The following is a 9,159-nucleotide window of genomic DNA, read 5'->3' as shown; positions in this document are numbered from 1 at the left end:
AAAGGAGGCAAAAAATCTCTGCCCATTCAAGCGCATTAGTTGTCTTATAAATTGAACACACTGGGCGCTGACCTGGTTCACTGCAATTCAGGAAGTCAGTTTGGTCTACTTAAGTTTAAAAAGAACACAATGTGCCCTGCAATTAAATAAAAAAACACACTGACAAGGTTCAACGAGGCTGCGGTTCAATTCCTCTGAGTCATAATATGGGTGATGCCGAGCAGTCATTGGTCCTTTACCATTTTCCCCTTGCTGTTCGTTAATTACAAACTTCTAGGATTTATTTAGGCACAAATGACCTTTTCCGATATGGTGATCTGGTTGACGTGAAGGTTTTCCTCTCATCCATCCTTTACAGAAATGTTTACCTTTGGTTACTTGCTAGACTGCATAGTTCACTATAAACACAGTTTGTTTAATCTAATTCAGAAATATTGTCACAAATCTCCTCTCCCTTGTCCTTCAGCCCTCCCTCTCCTCTAAAGTCACAACCTTCAGCTGCTGTCCAACGGTTAATGGAAACTTTCCTCTTTGTTAGTGTGTCATATGAAGGGCAAGGCAGGAGTTTTCCAATGCTCTGTCTGTAGAAAAACACCCATCCCTGGTGTGATGCATCAGGAGCCTGGAGAAAGGAGGGCATGTTTGTCAAAGCTCTTTTGGTGGGCTTCCTGTTTTGACCTTCAGGAGGGCAAGGGTTTGTGTGTGGGTTTGTGTGTGTGTGTGTGTGTGTGTGTGTGTATATTCTGTTTGGGGTGGAGGTGTTTGGCCTCTACCTGGCATCGGAGCGTGTTCTCGGAAGGCTTTTTTTCTCCCCATGCCACCTGTGATGTAACGATTTACACCTCATTTCACTAATGAGCGACACAATGACACAAGTGATATCTAAAAATGTTTCTGTGGAATGGCATTGAAGTTGAAGCACTCTCCATCATCGTACCTCTCCTTGGTATTTGTTAAATGTCGGCTGGTGCAGTCTATCCATTAGCCTTGTCTATGTAAAATTCCACTCAGATCTCCAGTATGTGAGAAACCATAGAAACAGACTGGCCTTTGTTTCTTGTGCTCGGGAAAGTGTCGTGTGAGCTGAACTGAGTAATACTGCTGTGGCAGATGACTGGCCCACTCACACGTTCAGTGTCGAAGAAAAAAATGGGTGAAAAATTACATTAATAAAAGGTGTGACATTTCAAAGGGCTGAAGATGATTTTCCATCAACTCTTTCTTTCTGATAAACTCTCTCTTTGGGTAAAGACTCTTTGTAACAGTCATAATCATGAATTGTGATGTTTTGTTCGCCTATTCGCTTTTTGCAGAGAGAAGATTGATACCACTCTCTTATCTCTATGGTAAATACATATGTAGCTGGAGCCAACAGCCAGTTAGCTTAGTAATATATACGTAATATCTTGTTTGCTTAGTGGTAAATGTAAATGTAAATCTGCACAAAAACCGAAAGACTGTTTCTTGGCCAGTTGCAAGGCAACCAGTGAAAACTCCAGGAAGTTACCAAGAAATAGTCTGGCGCATAACCACCCATTAAAACGGCGAATTGTCATTTTTTTCACTTTGGATTTTGTACATATTAAACAAACAAGACAAAGGTGTTAATTAGTGAGCTTTAGAGATTTTGTTTATTTTGGACAGAGCCAGGCTAGCTGCTTCCCCCTGTTTCCAGTCTTTATGCTAAGCGAAACTAACCGGCTGCTGGCTCCAGCTACAAATTCACTGTACAGACATGAGAGTGGTATCGATCTCCTCATCTAATTTTTTAATAAACATATTTCCCAAAATGTTGAACTATTCCTTTAAGTGTCTATATGTCACCAAGTTAGACAAGTCGGCAGTTAGATTCACTTTTTGGGAAATAGAACTTAGCCTCATTAGAGTGACCAGACAACATGAAGCCTAGTTGGAGTAGTCTGCATATAGCCTAGTTAAGGGCTACCCTACTTTCAGCTCCAATAGCCCAGTTACAAAAACACCCAGAAGAGTCAGTCTCTCCATGAGAACAGAGTCCAAATAAGTAATGGCAAATCTGAGCTAATGCTTGCCCTAAAATAAAGAGGCATCTATCTGACAAGCTTGTCCTCAGTGACTTACAGGATCTTGCTCAAGGACACCTTGGCAGGACATATGGCTGTTAATGAGCACTGACTGCAGTTGTAGGGAGACTCACTGGCAAGTTTAGTGACAACTATACAATTATTTATATTTGATGGTATGGCTAAAATATCAGACTTTTGCCATTATATGTGAGAAATATTCTGTTAAATGAATTACAGTATTTTCAGGTCTCCTTTAATAACAGCGTGTCTAGCTGCTTTCAAGGTCTGGTTGGCAAACATTAGCCAAGACCATTGATGTGCTCCAGGCTGAAACGAAACATGGGTTCTTTCCAGTTTACTTCCCAATGTCAAACAAGTGCCTCTTGACTGTCAAATGCAGGGGAGCAGTGACTAAATACATTCCCCAGAGCAGTAGCATTGAGGAACTCCTTGCTATAAAAGGGAAAAAGGATAGAGAGGAGACCCTGGTTAGAGGCTGCAAGTCATCATTAGTGTTATTATCTGGAACTTTATGTTGGATGTTCTGCAAGCCGGCACAGTGCCAGTTTTAGTAGATGCTAATTGCTATCATTATGGATAGACTGTTTGCTCAAGGTATAAACTGTGCTTTGCTGATGTGAAATGGAAACGATCAACTGATAGGAACACCAAGCAAAATAAAATAAATGTGAGGGCTTGTTTTAGGAGTTTTAAATCATCATCATTATGATCACAGACTTTCCCTCCTTTCGTATGTCTTATCACCGTCCTGTTGAATCACTGCTCTGCATCGTTTCAATCCTCCCTTCCTCTTGTTTTATGTCTCACCATCCTATCGTTCCTTTATCTCCCCGAGATGTTGTCCCTCCTCCCCGTTTATGTAGGTCACAGCCCAGAGAGATGATAAAGAAGCTCCAGGGTGGTGAAGGTTTCTGGCAGGGCGGCAGCAGCAGTGGTGTTAGTGGTGGAAGGGGATAGCATTGGGAGTGTCGTTTCCGGAGCCATGTGGCATTGTACCTGCTCATCTATAATGGATGAGGGTCAGCAATAATGGATGAGGCTGGTGAGTAACCTGAGGATGCAGTGGGACATGGAGACTTGCTTCGGCCTTAGCCTCCTTTTCCTTTTCCTCCTCCTCCTCCTCCTCCTTCTCCTGTTGTCAGCCAACAAGCCTTTCTCAAAAAACACAGAACATGATGCTCACCCGGACACGGCTGCATTGAAAACAAACATGGTGGCCCTCAAATAAATCCATAATAGCATTTCAACAAACAAGCTGCCCAGGGATACATTTGTTGTTTTAATTGGCTCAGCGCCAAACAGCCGACCCACACAGTCAGCGACTAGCTAGTGAACATAGTGGAGCATTTAGCAGCTAAAGAGCCAGATAATTCCCTCAGGAGTTGGTAGAGACCAAAAACAGAGATAAAAGAGAGTGAATATATTCACTAGATGTCCAGAAACACGACTCCGAATACATGCTAATGTTGCTCCGTAACTGCTGGATGTGTAAATTAGCAACTGTTTGCTAACAACTTTTCAGTCAATGTTCACAACTTGTTTCCGTGGCCAAAAAAAAAAATCAGTTCGAGGAGTTTTAAAATCTCATTGTTCTGCTACATATTGTAAAAGCTTCTGATGCAGGCCATGAGGGAAAAAAATGTATTAAAGGGGCATTCCACCAAATTCAGTTTACTTGTCAAGAGGTGTAGAACTCAGCCTGTGAAAATAGTTGGCTCTGGAGGTAGCTTTGTCAAATCTGAGAAAATAACCCTGATGATGTCATAGTGATGTTATCAGGCTTGGGCATGAGGCTTACAATTTTTAACAGTCTGCATTGCAAACTGGAGGTGTGGGGTTTGTAAGAAGTGGACATTTACAGCATTATGAAAATTGTGGTGTCCAGTATTTCTGGAGCTTTACCCATATTAGGGATTAAAAAACAGAATATCTTGGCCTCTGCTGCTCCATTTTTGACTATTATTGTTTAAATCTGTCCTGTGAGTCCCCAGACTTGGAAATGCAGTACTAAATCGCTGGAGTACCCCTTTCAAGGCAGCCTTCAATTTAGCCAATTTACTGTTCATAATTTTAATTGGGTGGGATGAATCAGCCAGTGATCCAACAACTAAGTATTAACTGTCCATGATGAGATCTTTGAGTCAGCTGGCCCCCACAAAGAGAGCACTGTACCCAAACAGCTGCCACTGCCCACACCCGCCCCACAGTTTAATGCAGTCATTCGAAATTCAATACCACAGGGCCCATCCCCCCTTACAGTAGCAATCAATGACCAGCACTTTTGACAGGCGACACTGCTGTCTACTGAGTACAGGGTGACAGATGGGAAACAGGGATGGCTCTGTGTGTGTGTGTGTAGGAGGGACGGTGGGTGGGGGGACTAGTGAACTAGTGGTGCTCATCCTCAGTCACACTGACAATGGCATGCTTAGTCACACACCTGATGGACTGTGAGAAAGAGAGTGTGTATCCGCATGCAGGCAGGAGTCAGGGTATTTCAGAGGGTGACTTGACTCATGGCTGCACCGAGGGTGGGATCCCGAAAAGACAGATTGTACTGCCCTCCGCACTCTTCCCCTTTCACCACCCTCCTCATCAGCTTTGTACCCTTCCCCAACAATGATGCACTCCATTTATTCAATTAGAGCCCCCTCACTTCTAAGTGGCTGCCGATTGATTTCTTCAGGTACACAAAAGCAGAGGCAATGTCATTGGTGAGTGGGCCAAGAGCTAATGAACCTTTAGGTGTGAAAGTAAAAAGGATTTCCAACATACTTTGTGTGATTACATAGCAAAGGTTTTGGCTGTGGGTGTGTAGGCACAAATCTGCCAGAAAATCAATCATGCACATCGATCAGCATAATCAGAATCAGAAATACTTTATTGATCCCCGAGGGGAAACTCTTTCATTACAGCTGCTCACTATCACGTCAATGCACACTTGAGAATAGAAGGAATAGAAGTACTAAGCAAATCAAAATATAATACACTATAATACAGGTAAGATAAATTAAGTACAAAGTGGATATAAGTATAAAAGCTAAAATAAGTGTAAGTACCAAAGTGGATTTAGAGGTTGATAAGTATGTATGGTATAATACAATGTAATAATAAAATTAATAAGTAATAGTGCAATAATGAGTACTATCAAGCTAAGTGTAGCTTATTAAGATGATTATGAAACGGTGGATATAGCACAGCAGTAATAGAAGTATGAATAAATATCAATAAATAGGCACAGGAGTATTAAACAGAGAATATTGCACAATTATTTCAAGTATTGCAGTGATGTTAATGATCCAATGTCCAGTTTAGTGACTTAGGGTCATATAGACTGACACTTAGAGGGAGGAGTAAAAGAGTTTGATGGCCACAGGCAGGAATGTGGCGCTCTGTGGTGCATTTTGGGGGGATGAGTCTTCCGCTGAAGGTCCTCCTTTGTTTGACCAGCACGTCATGGAGTGGATGGGAGACACTGTCCAAGATGGCATGTAGTTTGGCCAGCATCCTCCTCTCTGACACACCCCCGACAGAGAGTCCAGCTCCACCCCCACAATGTCACTGGCCTTACGGATCAGATTGTTGAGCCTGTTAGTGCCTGCTGCCCCAGCATGCAACAGCATACAGGATAGCACTGGCCACCACAGACTCATAAAACATCCTCAGCATTATCTGGCAGATGTTGAAGGACCTCAGCCTCCTCAGAAAATAGAGGCGGCTCTGTCCCTTCCTGTAAAGAGCTTGAGTGTTCTTAGCCCAGTCCAGTTTATTGTCCATGTGTACTCCCAGGTACTTGTAATCCTCTACAATGTCCACACTGACCCCCTGGATGGAAACCCGGGTCACTGCAGCCTTGTTTGAGTGGAGCAGAGGTTACAGTTGGGTGAGGGGGGGGGTCGTCAGTCTGGAGAGAGCCGTTAGCCTGAGAGCCGGTTGAGGGGGGAGTAGGACCCTCCCAGGAAGATGAAGGAGGGGGGAGCAGTGTGAAGAAGAGCAGTAGGAAGAGCTGTATGCATCCTTTACGTTAGCATACAGCAGGTCCATGATAATACCATGTGAGCATACGACTCATGAGTCAGCCTGAGAGAAATAGGTGTTGGTACAGAGTGAGTGTGACTATCAGGGAAAATGACAGCGAGAAATGGGGAGAACAAGCAGATGCATTCACGGCTTGGTAGATAAAAAGCAAACTGTAACAATGGGACAGTCATTCACAAAAAGCCTGTGATGTTCAGCAGAGAAAGATGTGGAGGAGGACTGTGACATCTTAGGCATGTAACCGACACTTTTCTAGACTAATTCTGATTGATCTGAACATAAAAAGCAAATGTATGAGGAACTCTGTGTATAAATACGTTCCTTAGTCAAATACATAGTGGTACATTTGCTCAAACTTGACAATAGATTATTTCATCAGAAAATATAAAATTTACATCGACCACGCAGGCACCTAAACTGTCAGCATATATTATGCACTTGAATACAGCTACTGTTGATTCTAATTCATGGGTTGAAATCTTGACAAAAATGCAAGGTAGTTGGTAGAGTTGGCAGCCAAAGTATTAATATTTAACACAGCCAGAGAAATGATTGACCCTTATTTCCAACTCCCACAGCTCTACTTTTTTAGATATTTGCAATCAAAACAGAAATCATCAAGTTTATAACAATCCTCAGATTGTAGTTGTTACTGCACCTGACAAACATGTGTGCTATAGTATGATTATTATAAAGTGTTCCTTGCTTTCCACTCTTTAAACAGTGCTTAACAGTCCTATGTGCTTGTGTACACATGGGATGCTCTGAAAGTCAAGGAAAGGTCACCATACAATATAAATATGAAACAGCACTAGCAGCAACACTGTACTAATCCAACGGCACGTAAAGCCTTCTCCATGTTTGTGTGTACCGTGTGTCAACTATTTAATCTTCCCTGCAAAAAACAAACAAAAAAAACAAGCCATGTTCAATTTCTGCTGAGGCACTGATAATGCTAGGCCAAGAAATCTCACTTCCATTTGACACCCTCAGATTGCTCATTCGGAGTCATGTCAGAGAAATGATTTCTGTAAATCCATTTCCCAAGTCTGGAATGAGGTATCCATTGGGCTGCACCCCAATGGATACCCCTTGTAAAGCACTTCATTAGTTCTCTTCAACTGAATCACAAATTCACAACATAATGCTGTTGCTACAGGAATCCAGATACCCAAATGCATTAAACACACCATCTTTTGACATGATTTGTCATTTTGAAAGCTTATTTGAATTTTTGCTGTTGGGGAATCTACATTTTGGTCATTACTTGCCGTGACTTGACTCAGACATCTTTAGTTGACCAGTTACCATCAGTGGATTAGTCATTTTGAATTTCATTAGTCATTCTGTAAAGTGTGCACTACGTCCCAGATTAATATTTGCAGTCTATATCATTCATCAAGCCTACAGCTTTTCACACACACAGTATATTTAAATTAACATTTAATCCACTTAAGTACCTGGATGCATGGTTATACTAATTTCTGCAAGCAAAAAATGGTCACCCGACAAACATTATCAGAATCAGAAATACTTTATTGATCCCCGAGGGGAAACGCTTTTGTTACAGCAGCTCACTATCATCAGTGCACACAGGAATAGAGCAAAAAATATAATACACTATAAGGTGGGGAGGGGGGGAGTCATTAGTGTGAAGAGGGCCGTTTGCCTGATAGCCAGTTGAGGGGGGAGTAGGACTCTCCCAGGAAGATGGAGGAGGGGGGAGCAGAGGACTCAGAGGAGTCAGAGGGCTGACAGCAGCTGAGTTAGAGGGGGGATGAGCAGGAGCCGGTGTGTCAAATCTGTTAAAGAACAGATTAAGTTCGTATTAAAGGTCTAGTATGTAGGATTTAGTGGCATCTAGCGTTGAAATTGCAGATTGCAACCATTTAAATACCGCTCGTACCATACTCTCGTTCCGAGCGTGTAGGAGAAACTACGGTGGCCATGAAACTCACGAAAAAGGCAAAAGGCCCTATCTAGAGCCAGTGTTTGGTTTGTCCGTTCTAGGCTACCGTAGAAACATGGCGGCCTCTGTGGAAGGGGACCTGCAAGGGGACTCCCTCTGTAGATAAAAACGACTTATTCTAAGGTAATGAAAACACAACAAGTCTTATTTTCAGGTGATTATAGCCTACACTAATGAAAACATACTTGTAAAAATTATATTGTTCTTATATTTATACATTTCTGCCAATAGCTCCTCCTAAATGTTACATAATGGACCTTTAGGATTCCTTACTTACCGGAAATGGTGGCACAAGTTAATTAAACTGAAAGTAGTAAGCAGAGCGGGCACTGTGCACATCTACAGTACCTCCTACACCATGAAACCGGAAGTCCCCATGTGGTAATTCTAAATGATTGCATTTATTTACATGTAGAGCTGCTCTCTTTTCTACTCTATTTCTAATTATTTTCTGGATTAATCCATTAATTGGTTTGTCTATAATAGCGTTTCTCATCATTTCCATTGCAGCGACTCTTTACTTACAGTGTTTCTGTCAGCTTTCTGTGGCGCACCTCCATGCTGCTTTCACGGGAACGGGACGTCAGAGTCACATATATATTATTTCATCAACATGGCATTTACTGTGTCAGCTTAGGAAAATGGACACTCTCTTCTTTGGTATTCCCCATGGAGGAAATTAAGAGTTTCCTCCTCTTGAAAGCATTCATTTCTCCCGAGGATACACCGTGAACGCCGTATTATCGCTGTGGTTACACATTTACAAGAGGGATATTCCGCTGACTTCACATGAAAGCAATTTAGCATCTAACATCCAGATCTATTTTATACAGTCCAGACACACACTATAGGCTAACACTATTCAATTCAAGTGACTTTATTGGCATGACTGCATACAACATTACCAAAGCATATTAACACAAACTACAATAATAATAAAACATAAATATATATATATATATAACATAACTATTTTCTAAAACAATATTCTAAAACCAGACACCTGCCACCTGACAAGCTGAGCAACGCTTGATTCCTGCTGAGACACCTGCTGCAACTTTTCTCTAAAACGGTTTCATCTAGTCG

The sequence above is a fragment of the Siniperca chuatsi genome, linkage group LG23 (assembly GCF_020085105.1).
Source record: "Siniperca chuatsi isolate FFG_IHB_CAS linkage group LG23, ASM2008510v1, whole genome shotgun sequence".
In the NCBI taxonomy this organism is placed as follows: Eukaryota; Metazoa; Chordata; class Actinopteri; order Centrarchiformes; family Sinipercidae; genus Siniperca; species Siniperca chuatsi.
Note: the sequence above shows the minus strand (reverse complement) of the source record.